The 17426-nt window shown below is 40.8% G+C and overlaps 1 protein-coding gene and 1 long non-coding RNA gene across 5 annotated transcripts in view; one reads left to right on the top strand and one right to left on the bottom strand.

The window, feature by feature from the left end:
- Positions 1-307: 307 nt before the first annotated feature.
- On the bottom strand, positions 308-2588 carry LOC128788006 (uncharacterized). Its single transcript, XR_008430927.1, has 2 exons — positions 1311-2588; positions 308-1090 (listed from the first exon to the last, which is right to left on the bottom strand). It is a non-coding gene; the product is annotated as an uncharacterized LOC128788006 (long non-coding RNA).
- A 41-nt stretch (positions 2589-2629) lies between these two features.
- Positions 2630-17426, top strand: part of KMT2E (lysine methyltransferase 2E (inactive)) — a 56928-nt gene continuing 42131 nt past the window's right edge. For 2 of the 4 annotated variants that reach the window (XM_053942676.1, XM_053942673.1), the window contains exon 1: positions 2630-3188. The gene's annotated coding sequence lies outside the window, so the exon portion shown is untranslated. Of the gene's footprint in view, positions 3189-11678; positions 11736-13292; positions 13371-17426 lie in introns of all 4 variants that reach the window. The other 2 variants (XM_053942675.1, XM_053942674.1) reach the window with 2 other exon arrangements.

The raw sequence follows: 17426 nt of genomic DNA, 5'->3' as shown, positions 1-17426 counted from the left end.
GGAGTCCTCACAATATTTGCAGACCATATTTTTCATTTGCACTGAGTATATATATACATCGATTCCCGTGTTAAAGATGCAGGCCATCTGCGGCCTGACTTTGGAATACACCACTCCACAGAAAGCTGCTCAACTCCTGCAACAGGATTCAACAGCACACAAAGAACAGCGATCCACTTTTCCTGTACAAACTTAATAAAGTCATAAACACCTGAGAGACTTTCCCTTGGCCCCTCCACCCGTACTCCCGGCAGAGCAACACTAGAACAGCCAAGACCTCGTTAAAAGAATAACTTCGCATGGCCTGTACGTTTTCCTCAGCGCTTTTAATGAGGTCATTTAGACATCACTTAAAACGACTGTTCCAGTAAGAACCACTCCATAAACCCCTGCAACTTAACTTAGAGCAGAGTGCCTTCGCACCGAGCGGGCGGCACTACCGTGAGCGCACACGGCTCCCACGCTCAGGCTGAGCCAGCAGGCACCCACGGGGAGCTTTCCCTGGCGGTGGGTAAAGCCTTGCGCAGCAGAGAGGGGGCGGAATGGAAAGCTTCCCCCAAGAGGAGCTACACCCTGGAGGTGGGTGGAGAATAAAGAGAGAAGCGAGAACCTTCCTCGGCAGCAGCTACACCCTCGTGCATGAGGCTGATGGGGGAAGGGAACCAGCGCGGGACCGACGACGTTGTGCAGGAGGAGGGGGAGGGAAGCCCGGGCTCTCCCGGGCAGCCGCCGCTGCCGCCTAAGCCAGCTTGGTCCGCAGCCAAACCCCACAGGAATGCAACGCGGTCACATGACCTCCGGCGGACGTGCAACTCCCTTCCCTCTCCAGGGACACCCTGCGCCATCTTGTACTGACGCAGTTACAAAGGCAGGCATGAGTTGCTCCCCTCTCGCTCGTTTCCCGCTCCTCTCAGCACAGCCCCGGCACTATTCGAGAAAGAGAAGCCCAGGCCCGGTCCTGCTTCTTTTCGCCAGCTCTTCGGGGACGCCCTGCCCGCGGAGTCTTCCCGAGCGCTGAGATCATGGCGCCCGTTTTCTCCCTTTGCCTCCCCCGGCAGCTCCCGACCCTGCCCAGCTGCGGCTGCCCCTGCTGCAGGATGATGTCAGCGCCAGCCAATCAGGGCGCGCCGGGCCACCCGGGCAGGCCCGGCCATTGGCTGCCGCGCCGCTCCCGCCCCCCTCCTGACTCGGGCTCCGCCGCGGTTCGCTGCGGAGCCGCAGCCAAGGCACAAGTGCGGGGAGGGGAATAGGAGGGGAAGGGAAAAAAAAAAAAAAAAAACCCTATACAAAAAACCGACAACCAAACCCACCAAGACGCCAGCCGCCATTTCGCGCAACAACAGGCAGAACCCGAGCGAGCAGCCCCAGCCAAGCGCCCTAAGGAGAGAGAGAGAGAAAGAAACAAAGAGACACACGCACAGAAGAGTTAGACAGGAAAAAAAAAATACCCATAGACTCCGCCATGATCACAAGAGGTTTAATCGCCCCCCCTCCTCCCTCAGACTTAATGCCCCATTACAGCCGCCTCCTCTGCGTCCAACCAGCTAGCAGATCCCTTCACCTCGACTCCCTCCTGCCGCAGCAGCAGCTGTTTAGAGCCCCAAACTCTCTGTGCCCAAGGTGTGGGGGGACGCTAGTCTATGGCGCTGCTGCTAACTGCTTCTCCAGTCACCCGAAAGTGGCGGCTCCATCGAGGCAGGGCAAGAGCTGCCAGCCCAGCTTTTATCTGGTGCCCCGAGTTTGCGCACTGAAGAAGGCTCGCTCAGCCCCTGGTGGGCGTCGAACGAAACCCCAGCCGCCGCCTCCCCTCCCTCCATCAGCCGTATCGCTGGAGGGGCTGAAGCCGGGCAGGGGAGGCAGGGCGGAGTAGGGGTGCAGCGGGAGCTGGGAGGACATACGGTGGTTAGGAAGAGGGGCTGCTTACGAATGGCCGGAGCTGTGTCTGCCCTGAAAGGCTGAGCGAGCTCCTGGCACTGGCAGCGCCCGCTGGTCTGGACAGAAGCGCGCCATTCCTACTCCCCGAGCGCTGTTCCCTAACGGGCAAACGAGGCTCGTTCGCTGCTTGTCTCATTCCCTGCAGAACAGAAGTGCCTTCAGCGAGTGCTCTCGCACTCGCTCTAAGGAAAGAAGCTTTCTCCCACTTGCCTTTGAGTCTTAAGCGCTTCGGGGAAGATTCTCAGCCTCGAGTGTCTTACTGAAAGTTTCAGTCAAAACCTCCTGAGCAGATCTGCAAAAATTCCCGCTCCTTTCTCGCTCCCCTCTTCCCCTCCCCTCAGGTAGTTCTTCTGCGTGTGTGAGATCCGGCGGGTCTGCCCGGCTTTTCGCGCAGTTTAGGCCGAAAATGTGCTGTTAGAGATTCATAAAGAACACGTATGCTGACAGCATCGACGGTCGTGAGGAAGCAGCTGGAGGTCGGGGGTGTGAGAGCGGCCGAGGAGGGAGTTTTGGCGTTTATTCCTCCGAGCATGCAGCTCTGACTCAGACACCCTCGCTCCCGCCCGCGCTCGGCCCCACAACAGGCCGGGACGGAGCCCCCGCCCCTCCCGCGCAGGCTGCGCCGCCGGGGCTGCGGATCGCCCCCGGCGCCAGCCCCCGCTGCCGCCGCCCCTCCTCCGCTGCCCTACTTCCCTCCTCACGGCCCCCCTGCCCAGCCCCTGCCGCAGTCTGGTGCCGCGGCCGCGCCCAGACCCCGGAGCCGTTCTGCGTGTTGCAAAATGGACTCTGAGGGCTCGGCGGGCGCGGGCTGCACTCCCGGCCCGTAAGCAAAATGGCGGCTGTTTGGCTTCGCCTTGGTAACCCTGCCCCTGTCAGGCGGGGCGGGTGAGCCCCGTGCAGGGGGAGGGAGGGGAGAGCGGACGCCATTTTCCCAGAGAGAGGCAGTGACATAGAAGGGAGCGTAGGAGGCTGGAGGGAGGGAGGCACGGGAGCAGCGGCGGCAGCAACGGGGTTTGTACACAGGTCCCAGGGCAAAGGCGCCTTTGAGCTGGTCCCTGTAGGGTTCTGCGCACTAAGCTAGGTTTGGGGGGAGGGGGGGTCTCCTCTTTCCTTTCTTTTACGAGAGCCTACTGAGGGCTGAGTCCTAGTACCTAGGGTAGGGATATCCGCAGTGGGGCTGTTGCATTGTTTTGGTTGGGATAGAGAAGGGGCTCAGCTGAGGGGTCCTGCTGCCTGGCCTGTGACCATTACAGGTGAGTCTTTGGTTATTACCAGCATATTCTGCTTTGGGGGAGGGGGGGTGGAAAAAGGGAGTGAAATGCGACGGGAATGTCTCATTACCTTCGGTGCGAGTATAACTCCTTCTCACCCTGAAATGTGTTTAATTTCTGTTTAATTTGCCTTGCATTTGCTTTTCCTTTTGTGGGGTTTGGTTAAAAAATGGCAGGCTGTCGCTATATCTTATGAATATGGCGGGTTACTGTAACTGGAGGAGCTGAGGAGAATTTTTTGGCAGTTACGCCAGATTTATGCATTATACTTGGAAAATGAGCCAAAAGGAGCTATTATGTGACAACATAGGCTTCCTTGGGCTGGTGGTTTTCAGAACGGGTTTGTGCGTTATTGGGACTGCGTATTGAGTTTTACGAAGCTTGGGGAAGCCTATTCTTTTCCTCCATCCTGTATATTTTTGCTTTGTGGTGCTAAAATGGCTCGTTATAGGCCTAATCTCTTTGCCTTCCACACCCCCGCCTCCCTGCCTGCCTCCCTGTTAATATCTCCGCTTCGTGGTGTAACCTGGACAAACGGAGAGCTGTCCCCAGGAGTTTCTGTGCCAATTTAAAAGGGGATCATTCTCCCCACCCCCTTTCTTGAGGCTGTAAGTAGTTAGACTGGTGCACCCCTTTCTTGCTTTGGTTTCTGCAGCCAGCGTTCGTGTTCCCTGGGTGGCACATTTCATTCTCTTTCCTGAAGCAGTAAGTGTTGGTGGGTTTGACCGTATTGCTGCAGACACAGGGGGAGAGAAACAATCGGTTCACTGTGTACTACTAAATAGGGAAGAGAAACATAATATACCCTGATTATAAAGGTCCTGTATTCCCCCATACTCGGCTATTAGGGAATGTGCGGTGTCTGAAAGCCCTGAGGTCCCTAAAATGCTGCATACTACGTGTCGTCAAAAGCAGAAGTTCAGTGCTGCATCTAGATTTACGAATGTTTTAGTCTGTTTATTTACAGTAGCTTAAAGGAATAATAACGAAGCATTTTTGTTACTCAGGGTTCAGATCAGAGAACAGCAGGAGATATCCATGGCAGTACTTGCAATGCATGATTAATTAGTTATCATCACTATACTTTTGAAGTTACTTTTAAAAAATGTGGAGCAAATTTATTAATTTCCCTCTTTTGTCCTTTAGAGATTCTAAAAATGGCGGCCTCAGGCTGATGTTGTGGTAATCTAATCAGCTCGGGTCCTCCACACCCCATGCAGTGCGTTTGTCTGCAGCATATTAGTGTCTTACTATGTTAAAATGAAAAGGTTATTCCCTTCAAATAACGTACAAAACAGCTCTTGACTTTACTGCGATTTAAAAATGCTGTGTTCCAGCTGATTAATTTTATTGGTTATGTGTGTGAAAGGCAAGTGAACGAGACCACTCTTGTCGGGGAGAAGGGGGTGGAAAGAGGCAACAGACTCAAGCAGCTCCTTCGAGGGGTGTGTATATGGTGCTGTAAGGTAATATGTATGTCGGTTTAGTAAATTGGAAAGGTTCCTGCGTTTGTGATCGATACTGTACCGCTGTCTGTCCTACTAATGATATAAAATCAGTAATATTTATCAACGCGAGTCGTGGATTACGATCACTAAAACAGTCTGCTAAATTCTTTGTGGAAACACATTTGTGAACGTCATGTTCATCTTCCAGGAAATACCTTCACTGGACATCGGTGTAGTAATTCCATGTATTCATAGTTAGAGAATACAGAATGAACTTAAGGAAATAATGCACGCGAGATTATAACCTGTTACTTTATTTAAAGACAGGGAATTTCTTCTGCTGCCATGTAATCTTGGCATTACATTTTTCTTCTTCAATTTATTTTGTATATTACTATATAAATTGTATATGTGATAATGCACATACAAGTACTGAGGGAAGGTGCGATTCGTAACGTCTAATTTTTTTCCTAAATGAAATATGAACCATTTAGTATCACCACTATAAATATGTTTGAGTGGGGGGAAGGGAGGTCACAAGGATTCATTATTTGGTAGTTGGTGTAGTACTCTGATACCTACTATAGCAGCTGCAAATTGTATGTTTTAAGCAACAATAACAAAAAATAAATTTTCACCTTTTTTTAATGCCTGCCTTTAATTTTGTCCTTTAAATTAATGAGATGTGAATTCCTATTCTGGTATAGCTTTAGAACCTTCTGGATTTAAGAAATCAAAAGTGAGGTATTGAAGTGGCAAAGCTGTGTTCAATCTCTGACGAATTTTAATTTGAATACCATTTAGAAGCACTGATGTAGGATTCAAGGTATACCTGAAGTTGAACAGTAAGACTTTTAGGGTGCTGTTAATGCATGTCTTTAGTGTGTTTTGAGGCCAAAGGCTGAGCGATTTTGTTAATTCTCCAGTAATGCATGCTCCCATGATCTTTATTTATATAAATACAATTTTTTTTCCTAAACCATGTCTTATTCTCTCTATTTAAAAGTACATGGAAAAGACTTTAAAGGGTATACGGGTCTTTATGGGAACCTTTGCCTTTTTCTTTCCTTGCCTTCAGTTGAAAGCTCCTGTTCTTGATGCTGTACAGTCTGCAGCTCTTCATGGCTTCTCAAACAGACATCTGATTCACAATTAGAGAAAAATAACCTTGAAGACTTTACAAAAAGTGATTGGGGAAGGATAATGAAATAACCCAAAAAATACTAATTTTCAGATTTTTAGAGTTTATTTTATGCACTAAGAACCTCTTGGGAATTTAGAGATCTTCCAGAGTTTTCCTGTATGAGTTTTAATGAGTCAGTTTGCCTTCGTGACTCAGTTTCTCCATTTGTATAAACAGATCTGTGATTTGTTTTAAGGAGATGAGACTACAAAACAAATTCTACCTTTATTTTTTAACTCCATTGATGTTTTTATTTATATATTCATAAAGGATTAAATACCCCCCCTCCCCCAAAACTAATACAGGCTTCTTGAAAGAGGGAAGGTCTGAAATCTAAATTCCTTCTTTTTAAAGACATGTTTCTGTTCCACAAACATTGTATCACAAATGTACTAATATGGATTGGAGTAATGAATCCGTTTATGTATCTTAACGTTTTTTATATCTAAAGGAGAAATTTACTTAATTGTCTCTTAGCCTTTTGGGTAAGTGTTTTTGCCGTTTGGGAAATTCCAGAGGGGAAATAATACTGACTCTTCAGACTAAATCTAGGGAAAGTTTCTCTTAGGACTAAGTAACCTCTTCAGGTTACTTTGAGGTAATGCAACTCCTGATTTCTCTTAGGCAGTTTCAACATACACAGCTATTAAAGTTCTGTTGGAAAGCAGCAGAAATGCAGAAATCAGTGTCACAGTGAAGGCTGAAGTGTTTCTCCAGTTCTGATCTCGGTTTGACTAAGGACAGTCTTAATTTTGCATGCATGCTAATACTAATTTTAGTAAGGACTATTTGTGAGACTGAGTTAAGGAGTGGTGTATGTAATTGTAGAATCGTGGTATTGTTCTAACTAGATTAATGTAAATGACGGTTTAATGAAAGTAGTTTGCTGTTGTCATGTGACATTTTAACAAAATTTAGTGGGAGGGGTATAGATGGGTAAAGATATAAAATAGAACCCAATTCAGACTTCTGCAGAGATCCTAAAGAAGTACATCTATGTTATTTGCCTCATGACTTCCATACAAATGAGCATTTGTGAATCTCTCAAAAGCAGATTTTGTTGGACAGTGTTTTTTCAACAGGTACACTGTTTAAGTGTTTCCACTGTGCAAATAGTTCTGATTTATTGCTGAGAGTGACACTTAAGGCATCTCTAGGGAAAAAAAAAATTCCACAGATGAGAAACGTGGATTAGGGAAAAAATCCTCAATTCCATGCTTCCAAATTCTGAATTATTTAAAATACTAATTGTAGTGGTCTTTTGAATGGTGCAAGATGGATATTTCTATCTACTTCAGTGTTCACATTTTCTTAGTAACAGAAGAGTTGTACCCCAAAAATCTAATCTTTTTGAGGGTCCAAAATTCTGCTCATGACCTTCACAGTACAGAAAAAACCTGCTGTAGTTGTGTTCAAAGAAAAACTGCTGTTAACCTTTAAGGCATAACAAACAAGTGCTTAAAAGAAACCTTTTCAAGGTTTCATATACTTGCTAGGAGATACTGCTATTATATTTATTTCCTCTTGCAAATCTTAATGTATTAATGAAACAAGCAAGATTTAAGCTGTGTTGGTTCTTAGAAAATTTAATAAGGTTATCTGTAAACCTTTGGAGACAGTTTTATTGCACAGAGCATATTTTTTTAACATGCCTGACCTAAGTAGTTTCGTATCTTATTTTTCAAAATTAAAATATGGGTAAGAACTATAGTAAATCAGTGTCCATTCAAGTTATGTGTTTCAAAAGTGAATGTGAAGAATATATTATAGTAGCACACAGATTGCATCCGATGTGAGTAGAGTATATTTGTTACTTTTGCATATTGTATTACCAGAGTGCTACCTCTTGTTTCATTTGATAGGTCATATGCTGCTTAGATGGAGATCCAGTGCTGTAAAACCTAAATGAGACTTTAAAGGGACCAGCAATTTTGCAAATCAAGCACTTCCAAAATAGTATTGTTCCTAGTTTTAGAGTTTAAAATTAGCACTTGGGTAGTTTAGATACTAAAATTTCATATGGCAGTCTCAGGTTAAGGAAAGCTTTTTTATTTTATTCTCATTTGTAGTTGCATTTTTTTGTATTTTATGCCATCATAATCTAGGTAATCATTCACTTTTATATCTTTATCAGAAAAGTAAATTGCCTTCAAGTTCAAAGAAAAGATGATAAGGCTAAGTTTTAATTACATTATTGTACTTTATATTACAACTTAAGAAGGAAGCCATATAATCTGTTGTTGGCCCCCTTATCATATAATGGTGTGAGTTGGAAGGGACCTTCAAAACTACTTTGTTCCAACGCCCGTGCCATGGGCAGGGGCACCTTCCACTAGACCAGGGTGCTCAAAGCCTCATCAAAGTCTGGCCTTGAACTTCCAGGAATGGGACATGCACTGCACAACCTGTTTCTAGTGCCTCAGCACCCTTACTGTAAAGGATTTCTTCCTACCATCTAATCTAAATCTCTCACCTTTCAGTTTAAACCTGTTTCCCCTTGTCCTATTACTATCTACTCACGTAAAAAGTCACTCTCCCTCTTTTTTTATTAGCCCCTTCTAGGTACTGAAAGGCTTCATTTAGGCATTTGGAGCCTTCTCTCCTCCAGGCTGAATTAACTCCTGTTCTCTCAGCCTTTGTAGGAGAGGTGCTTAGGCCTCAGGATTATCCTTGTGACCTCCTCTGGATCTGCTCTAACAGGTCCACTTCTTTCTTGTGTTGCAGACCCCAGAGCTTGACAAAGAACTGCAGGTGGGATGTCTTGAGAGCGGAGTAGAGGGGCAGAATCACCTCCCTTGACCTACTGCCCACACTGCTTTTGATGCAGCCCAGGGCATGGTTGACTTTCTGAGCTGAGAGTGCACGCTGCCAAGTTGTGTCGTGCTCCTCGTAAACCAGCACCTGCAAGCCTCTGTCCTCCTCAGGGCTCTTTCTCCACCCATTCTCTGGCCAGCCCGTACTTGTGCTTCCTGGACACGAGTGCAGCACCTTGCACTTGGCTGTATTGAACTTTACGAGGTGCACACAGGCCCACCTCTCAAGCCTGTCAGGTCCCTCTGGATGATCTCTCTTCCCTCCAGCATGTTGGCCACACCACAGAGCTTCATGTCATTGACAGACTTGATGAGAACGTGTTTAATCCATGTCACCAATAAAGGTTTTAAACAGCCATGGTCCCAGTACCAGTTCGTGAGAATGCCACTCGTTACTTGTCTCCACACTGACATCCAGCTTGACAGCTTGCAACTTGTACAAGTGCAACCATGCGGCCTGTTCCTTATTCACCAAATGGTCCATCCATCACATTCATGTGTCTCTCCACTTTAAAGATCTTGTGCAGAACAGTTAGTTATCAGTCACAGAAACTGATAAAACGAATAGCCTGTACTTGCCACTCGAGAATTTAAACTTCTATATAGGATAAGGTAGATTAGGATCTTTTACCTTGAGGAGTTCTGAATATTTAAATTTTTTTGCTGTTCATTACTTTTTAACTCTTCTAAATTGATAGGACTGAAGATACTTTGTGACAATTGGTGATTCTCTTAGTTTGCCTTGAGTAGACAGATGGGCCTAACTTCTAATTAGCATGGTTGTAATGGGCCTGAGTTGACAACTGTATCACCAAACAGATGATAGTCAAGTCTAGATGGTTAATTCTGTTTTAACTATTGGTTTAAAGAAAATTTTCCAATAAGGAGTGGTTTTAGTCAGTTCTGCTTAAAGTGAAGACTTGAGAATTACAGCAACTTACATATAACTTTTGAGGAAGGTACAGAGTGATTATATGTCTCTTTTGGTTTCCAAACCTATCATTCTAGAATTGTGAAAGAAACATGAATACTTTATATATAATTCATAAACAATACTGTAGTTATTTTACTGGTGATAAGGGTAAGGTTCCTCCCTCAAATGCCTTACCAAGTAATTCCACTGGTTTCTTTTTCCTTTGGTTAGGATAGGAATGTTTGATGCGAATCTTTAATATCTTTAATATTATGAAGGATTTTTATGAATGACTGTGTTGTGGGGTTCTTTTAAATGTTTGTTCTTTGTCTTACTTTCTAGTGATACCTTTTGTGCTGAAAGACAAAAGCCAGCACTGCTTTTTGTTCCCTTCTGTGTGGCAGTAGTAGTGAAAATTAAAGCTGTTTATTGAGCTTCCATCACTGGGCAGAATTTCTTTGTGCTTATTTAAAAATCGGGTATTTTTTATCTCTGTTACTATAATTGAAAAATATACTGAAACCTCCATTGAAAACACAAAGCTATAGAGTTAAAATGCATGGAATGGAAATTTCTTAACCCAAATAATACAGTTTTGCAAAATAATTGCAGTTGAAAATAAATACAGTTTTGTTTTCTTGGAAGTCGGAAGGATCTTTTGATCATACACTTCTGTATTTTTTTGTGTCCTTGAACATGAAATAGTCCCTCCATCTGTTCCTTCATTTTTTCTTGCCAGTATCCTCCCCAAGTTTTTGTAAAGAACATTGAAATACTGCCAAATTGTTATGAACAGATATAGTCCAGGTTGAACTGTAGTTAATGGAGTTCTTCTAACTTTCAGAAAGAATTAAAAGTTTGTGTTTGAAAGAATGTGACTTTCTGACTTGATTGTGTTTAGAATCCTAGGCATAAGTGTAGCAGTTAGGTGAATGTCTAAAAATTGCTTCCATGAGTAAAAGTAGAAGCACTGTTGAGCTATTTAGGTAAATCAAATGTCATGGATAAAAAAGAGGAGCTAGTTTTTGAAATCTACATAAGTGAAAACATATCAAAACAAAAATATGCTTAGCTGAATTCAGACTTGAAATAAATAAAAAGAATTTACTTCTGCTGTAGTAGATAGCTAATAATTACAGTTGACTCCCAAGTCTTATTGAGCAGCATAGAAAAATTTAATTAGCTTATTTGGGATCATGAAGCCCACAAAATATTTATAATGTCGAAGGCAATACCAATATTTATTTTTAGCCATGTATTTTTTCACCCCAAAAGCTATACTTGTTGGGAGGAATACTGGTGACTGAATTGCCATGAGGTATACTGTTATATTTAATAAAAAATAAATAGATTTAGCCCATACAGTTGTAGACATGAATTTGGGTATTCTTACAGAATGTGGACTGTATATGCTTGCAGAAAGCCTTTATTTTTTAGGATGTTTGTCAGGAATAATAGTGTAAGATAACAGATGAAATGTTTTCATCGAGAGTAATTGCTAAGTCACATACAGGCAGTTTGTCTAAGTTTAATCAACAGTTCTTTATCATTTTGTGCTAGATTGAGAAATACTCATTTGCCGTAAAATAGCTGATGCAAAAAATTACATAAAGCCAAGATATTTTTACTGGGAAACTACTTTATTAGTGTTCCTAGCCTTTGAATTTTTAAGGCATTTTACATTTTTCAGTGAAAGACTGTAACAGAATAATGTTAGGTAGCTAATATACACTTCTCCAGGCAATATGCAATATTGCTATGAAAAAATAATGTTACACCTCTTCATGTGCTGTACTTGTTTTGTATTTTACCGTTCCTTGGCTCTCCAGCTCAGATAATTGATGGTTTTTGAATGGCTAGGACTTTTTGTGTATTACATTATCAGAAGTATAGCAGGTGTAAGTAAACTTGCTGACACCAAGCAATTGGCAGTTAATTTTCAATCCTGAGTGTTTAGTTCTGCAAATAGAAAACCTAAAATCTGTAAGCGTGGTGTGTATTAGTATATCTCTGCTTACTGTTTCTTTGATAGATTCCTGTTCAATAAACGAATTCTTTCTGTAACTGCTTTTACCTTTATTTCCCTTCTACCACTCATTCTTTTTCTCTTCCTAGTCCCATATTTTGTCTAACTTCCACTGAGAGAAGAAAAGGAGTGAAGAGAGAGAAGAGGTAAGGTCAAGTCTTCATGTTTAAGGGACTAGAATAAATATTTGAGGAAGACACCTTGCTTTCACTCACAGGAAAAAGCAAGAGCATCACTGTTGGACCAGATAGTAAAGGAAAATAGCTTATGTCTGGTGGAAAGCAGCTTTGGTGTGTAGCAGAGGCTTGGCTAAACTGGCAGACTGACTCTTGGTTTGTACTCAAAAGCATGGCTTGCTTTGTGCAGACTAGAGTCTGTAACGCATGTTATGACCTGTGTACCAATGAAAACCTTGTTACATGATGGAAACTCAAGTTTTTTATGCATAAATCATGATACCATGAAGGAGGCAGGGGTTTTTATTTCCCTGTTTTAGATACTACAGTCTGACCAATTCATAAAGTTTGGCTGTCATTCCAAACGTGACTGTGGTCTTTGTTGAATGTAAAATCCTGTGTTTGTCTCAAGGTGTTCATAAGCTGAAACAGGTTGCCCAGAGAAGGTGTGGATGTTCCATCACTGGAAGTGTTGAAGCCCAGGTTGGATGGGGACCCTGAGCAACCTGGTACCAGAGGTGTCCCTGCCTATGGCAGGGATGTTGGAACCGGATGATCTTCCAGGTCCCTTCAAACCCAAGCCATTCTGTGATTCTGTGCTAGTAAATTGTGCTTATTGGCACTATTTTAAAAGCAAAGTTGGAGGAGGAGTCTTACTTCGTAGTTGGTTGTAATAAGAGTATTTCTTAAATAAGTTGGTCTAATGATTAAGTAGGTCTGTGTCAGTACAACCAATAATGTAATAAAACCAAAATTTGACAGGGCTAGAACTTAGTAGCCTTGAGCTCTCTGAATCTTACTGAAAATCCAAAAGGGGATGGGGGCAGCTATGAGCAGTGTCTTGTGAGAAACAGCGAGAGGAAGCCTAATGATTTTAGCCATTATCTGTCATGTGTGACTTCAAACCATCCATAGCAAGTACTTTTTTGGGTTTTTGTCTGTCTGACAGGGTACATGAGAAAGAGGTTAGATGGACATGAGTACTGACAGTGTGTAGGTGACCTTGGACAGCATAGGAGGATATTGAGGGGCTTGTGAGTGAGGCTAGAAGCAGTTAATATTGTGATGAGGAAGAAGATACTGCTGAGAGGGATATAGAGAACATTAAATCTGTGGGGATGTTTGAGCACATGCTACAAATACCAGATTTCTTCTAGAACAAGTTGTTTCTTCTATATGATTTGCAGGACTTGGTCATTAATAGGTGTTAATTTGTATATTTGAATGTGCCTACTATGTCTTATTTTTCCTACCCCCCTTTTTTTGTCTCAGCACAAATTAGAAGTAAACTGCTAACTTCCCTGTTAGGCTACCATAGAAATCAGCAAACAGTAGCAAAGATCTGAATTTGGACTTGCAGTTATTTCTAAGTCTGCTCAGTTCTTACTACAGTGGTGTAACATCTTGAAATTGGATATTCATCCTAATCTCTTAGGAAGTCTGTATGGTTGTGGAGCATGTTAGGGGAAACAGAGAAAACTTCTTTGTAAGTAAGATTAGTCATTTATTCATGTATTCTGCTTCTAGGTGTGATTAAAGGCGTGTTACCTCCTGAGAAACAGACAGCAATGAATAAATATTGATAACTTTATACATTTATTTATGGTATGTGTATATATGCTGCTTATTTTTTCCATAGTTGTGTGTTGATACAAGTATATACATATATACATGTGCACAGTATAGTTCATTATTTGAAGGATATCTAGAGTGTACCATTAAAATGCTGGTGTCTCTTGCTAATTTTAAAAATAATCTAATTTCTTGTTAGACTTGTATGCTCAGAGCAATAGAGAAAGCAGCAGTTTAGAAAAGCATGAATTATTTAATGGAATCTTTAAATCTTCCCTCTTGTTCCTTTCCAATTGAAAAGAAAGTTAAAAATCAAACCCAACAAACAAACAGAACCCAACACACACCTCCCAAACCAATAACAAACCAAAAAAAAATCCAAAGGAGGGAAAAACTTCTAGGTAGGAAAGCCAAGTAGTAAAGCTTAGTTTGTTGGCCTTGTGACAGTTCAGGACATTAGTTTTCATTCTGTGTTTGTGGAGTCTGACAAACTATTGATAGTTGCATTTTTAGTTAGATTTCTCCTGTATAGATTGTGCCAGGGCATAGCTGTATCAACTTTCATGTGGATTTCTTGTGGTCAAGGGTGGTTCCCATGACCATGGGTTAAAATTATTGGCCTGTAAATCTAAAGGAAAGTATGACAAGAATTGCTTTTGCTCATGATTGCAAAATGTGTGTACACATATGATGTAATTGGAGGGAGGAGGAGAATGTTTAGATTGCATTCTCAATAAATGCAAGTCACACATAGAAAGATACATGGTGAGGTAATAAAATACAGTAAAACAGAATACTAACTTTTGGTCATCTATTACCTGAGATGCCTTTGTATAAACAAGTAACAGTAAGATATGCAGGAGTCAGCAGAGGTCTGAAAGCAGTAATATGACCTTGGAAATCTTTGCATCTTGCCTGAAAGACCTTACTGATATGGGAAACAGTAATTAGTGTTGTAGCGATCCTTTGTAACTTTGGAGTCAACCTGGACTCACAGTAGTGTGAATTTTCTGCTGGGAGCAAATGGGAAGTAGGAGTTTTGGTATGAGCTTAGTGCTGTAGAACACTTCTACATTCAGATTGACTTGAAGTTACAACCAGGTTAGCATTGTGTGCTGGTTAAACTGAAAGGTCTTACTTGACTCAGGACATTCATGCAGATAGTTTGTGTTTTAACACTGATTTATTTTTTTATCTGTAAATCTTGTAACTCTTCTTCCTTGGTCAGTGCTTGAGTGGAGATTTGACTGTTTCAGCAATTTCATTTGTTGCTTCAAGTTGATTCCCTTAAGATTTTTACACATCTCATGAAAGTGAGCCTTCATATACACTGTGTGCATTCTGATACTTAATACTGCTCCCAGAAATTGTTATTAATTTCTTGCCTGGATTTAAGGATGTGAGGGAAGGGGTTTGCCAATACTCTGGGTTTAGCAAAAGAGAGCCTCTTCTGTGCTTGTGTTGAGGGGAAATAAGCTCTTCCTAAACATGAGGTGAACTGTCCATTGCTGGGTAAATTTGGAAACAGTGTAACTTTTTAGGTGTTGAAGACGGGGAGCTGACAATTATTCTTGGCCATTTTAGTTACTCAATTTAGTACATATGGGAAAGTTACCACTTTCACCTTTTATGTATTTTGTAATGCACATTTCAAGTTACATAATTTTGCTTTTAAGGAAGGATAGTTGTAGTAGTAGTTGTAGTAGATAGGTTAGAAGGTTTTGATTAATTTTTCTTCAACTTTCGTTACGCGGATTTTGTATATGGACCTTATGAAAATACAGAGTGTAGAGATGGTAATTTGGTAAGTCTATAAATACTTCTGTAGTGACATTAGTTTAAGGATTTCACAGTGAAGTTGTATGCATCAGTATAAAATCTAAAAAATTATTTATCTTAAACCAGCACTGTTGCGTCTAATGAAATAGCCTAATTATAGACTAATTAGAATTAGATTTTTCTCCTTAAACTCTGTGTTTAGGGAGATCCTGGTAATTTGCTTTGCAGAGGCATTCTGTGATGAAATCTCACAAATCTTGAAACATCTAAACCATCTAATAACTATTTTTTTATCTTGTAATTGTTGACAGGTGATGGCTGATAACTGCAGGAAAAAATACTTAATAACTTTACATGTATATTGAATTCATAAAAATAGGAACAAAAAGATTTAGTACTTTTGTAATGCCTAGTGATGTAAGAAACTTGAATTGATCTAGCAATCCATATATTTAAGTTAGTATAGTCTTCTCTGTATGTGGGAAAATTCTTACATTTGAGATAGGATATAATTTAACTGTAAGTTTAATTAATGATTCCACTTATGTCCCTTTATAAATTAGAAGACAAATGTTAAGTTTGCAGTTGCTTTGAATCTGTTCCTAACTTCTATAGTAAATGTATTTATTCTAACTTCTGTATGCTTTTTGCCTTTTGTATTTGTCACATGACAACAGAATCAGAAAATTGATTCATGGGAACAGTGACACTGTCTGTGTAAAAAGTTGTCAGAGATGTGAAGAAGAAGAGCAGAAACAGCTTTTATTAATATTTTTTCCCTGTTTGGTTTTTGTAGTATTAGATGTAAACATGGTTAAAAAAAACCCCAACAAATTAAAATCCTCATCATATTGTAATAATATTACAGTAAGTATTATAAGTAGTAATGCTGTCTTGATATATTAATGTCTCTTTAGGATTTTTTTTTATGTTTAAGACAAATAAATTGTTACTAGTGTTGCCACTGTCTCTTATAATTGATTTTTATGAAAGGTTTTGTATGTGCATCTAGACGAGAGCTTTAGTATTCTTAGACATACAGCATAGGGTCTAGCAGGTTTAAAACTACTGATGTAATTTCAGGAGATCATGCACTTACCTTCTGATTCAAGAGCTGAGCTGTCTATATTTGGGAGTTTCTCCTCCTTTGTGTACCAGTGGAAAAGCTAAGTTTTTTCTTCTGATGTGACACAAGTGATCTTAGGGAGGACATGAGAGAAAGGAAACGTGGTCTCTCTTAGACCACAGAATAATGTTGTTTTAGTGGAATACCTCAGGGATAATGTGTGAGTTATTTCCTGTTCTTTAATGCATAAATTATGTTCTCTGTGCAAAGCCACAGAAATTAATATTTTGGAATGTATTACGCTTTTATTCTTCTGTTGATTGAGTACAATTAATTTACAGAAAATGGTTCCTGGTGTCATAAACAAAGTGCATCATAAGAAGTATGGTGAGGCTTCAGATATTTTAGACTTTATGTGGCTGTTGAGTCAAGAAGCTCCTGTGTATTCTCTAGAGACAACAAGAAATGCCATCAAAAGTGTAAACCAGTATGAATGAACAGTGAAGTGCGATTAGTGTAAAGAGGTTGATCTTGCACAAGATAAATGTTTTAACCAGATTGGACAGAAATTTGTCTGGGTTTTAAGATGAACATTCTATAATTCGGGCAAGATAAACTTTTTTGCTGCAACTAAATAAAAGCAAAATTTATTTGAATAAGGAATGTTTTTTTCTTGTATAATAAAGTTGTTAGGGTGATTGTGAGAAAATTTTTGGTGAATTGAAGAAATTGCCAAAATACTTTCAGAGCTTAGAGTGTACAATTACTAATGGAGTAGTCTGTAGCAAAATTGGAGGACCTCTACTGTTGTTAGTTATGGTACAATAGATGAGCCACTTTGCCCAGTAAGTAGTTGATCAATGAACTTTGGACTAGCAGTTTTTATATAGTGACTTTTAACTCTGTGACCCTCAAATTAACTGGAGAAACCAGTGTGGTCTTCCTGTCTTTCAAATTCATGTACTGCTTGCAGAAAAACTTTCCTAAACAGTAAGTTGTAGAAATGAATGTATCTATGAAAATAGTTTCTTAAAGGCCATGGATGACAGTTTGTCAGAGTTCTGAAAGAATAATTACTTGAAATAGATGGATACTTGCAATGGAAAGTACCAAATCATGACAGTAAGATAGTATTTTATGACTCATCTAAAATACCAAGTTTCAAAGGATAAGCAATCTCTTCATAGATGAAATTCCCCAGTGGTTGTGTTATTTTCTTTCTGAAGTTATAAAAATACTGGGAA

This window comes from Vidua chalybeata, chromosome 5, assembly GCF_026979565.1.
Source record: "Vidua chalybeata isolate OUT-0048 chromosome 5, bVidCha1 merged haplotype, whole genome shotgun sequence".
In the NCBI taxonomy this organism is placed as follows: domain Eukaryota; kingdom Metazoa; phylum Chordata; class Aves; order Passeriformes; family Viduidae; genus Vidua; species Vidua chalybeata.
This window is presented reverse-complemented; position numbering and strand designations above follow the sequence as displayed.